Source organism: Notamacropus eugenii, chromosome 1 (genome assembly GCF_028372415.1).
Source record: "Notamacropus eugenii isolate mMacEug1 chromosome 1, mMacEug1.pri_v2, whole genome shotgun sequence".
In the NCBI taxonomy this organism is placed as follows: Eukaryota; Metazoa; Chordata; class Mammalia; order Diprotodontia; family Macropodidae; genus Notamacropus; species Notamacropus eugenii.
Window position 1 is genome coordinate 573471330 of NC_092872.1, and position 1238 is coordinate 573472567.

The window sequence follows — 1238 nt, forward strand, 5'->3', positions numbered from 1 at the left end:
GAAAAAGCTAGAAAAAAAGATATTGAAAATCTCCAAGTAAATACCAAATTAGTGATCAATAAAACTGAAATTAAGAAAACCACTGAACAAATAAATAAAACTGACTTGATTTTATGAGAAAACCAATAAAATTGATAAATATTTCATCAATTTAATTTTAAAAAAAGAAAGAAGAAAACCAAATTACCAATACCAAAAATTAAAAGGGTGAACTCACCATCAATGAGGAGGTAATTAAAACAATAAATAGAAATTACTGTGTATCCATAAATTCGACGATGTAAATGAGATAGATGATTATTTTAAAAAATCGTAATTGCCCAGATTAATGGAAGAAGAACTTAAATACTTAAATAACACCATCTTAGAAAAAGACATTGAATAATGGTTTCCATCTCCAGGAAGATGAAAGAAACAATTATGAACCAAAAGAAAGTTGCCAAGCTGCAAGTACAAGTGCTCATTGGTGGCAAAGGAACTCCTTGGAGAAAGAAGAAGGTGATTCATAGAACAGTTGCAGTAAATGATAAGAAACTTCAAGTTTTCTTAAAGAAACTAGGAGTAAACAATATCTCTGGTATTGAAGAGGGGAATATGTTTACTAACCATGGAACAGTGAACCACTTTAATAATCCTAAAGTTCAGGCATCATTGGCAGCAAACACTTTCACTATTACAGGCCGTGCTGAGACAAAGAAGCTAACAGAAATGCTTCCATCTTAAACCAGCTTGGAGCTGACAGTCTGACTAAATTAAGAAGACTGGCAGAGGCTCTGCCCAAACTACCTGTTGATGGAAAAGCACGACTTGCCACTGAGGAGGATGATGATGATGAAGTTCCAGATCTCATCGAGAATTTTGATGAGGCTTCTAAGAACAAGGCAAACTGAACTGCATATCAACTTGTGAAAGTTAAAATTTGAAAGTTAAATGGAGCTGCTGTCTTATACCATGTGACTGCTTTTTTTCTTCTTTCCTTTTTTGTTTTTGTTTTTGTTTATGGTTGTAGAGAATTAGATCTCTAATATTTTGAAGCCCATTGGATATTGCAGTTTTTTCATTTATTGCTTATACACAATTCATTCTTTGCAGCTTAACTATGCTGAACAAGCCTGGAATTAAAGTTTGAAAAAAAAGGTTAATAAAATATTTACCTAATAAAAAAAATTGAATAAGCCATCAATGAACTCCCTAAAAAAATTTCCAGGGGCAGATGGATTTACAAGTGAATTCTGTCA

The 1238-nt window shown here is 32.4% G+C and overlaps 1 pseudogene; it reads left to right on the forward strand.

The window, feature by feature from the left end:
- The first annotated feature begins 405 nt into the window (after positions 1-405).
- LOC140527712 (transcription factor BTF3 pseudogene) lies at positions 406-890 on the forward strand (annotated as a pseudogene).
- Positions 891-1238: the final 348 nt, after the last annotated feature.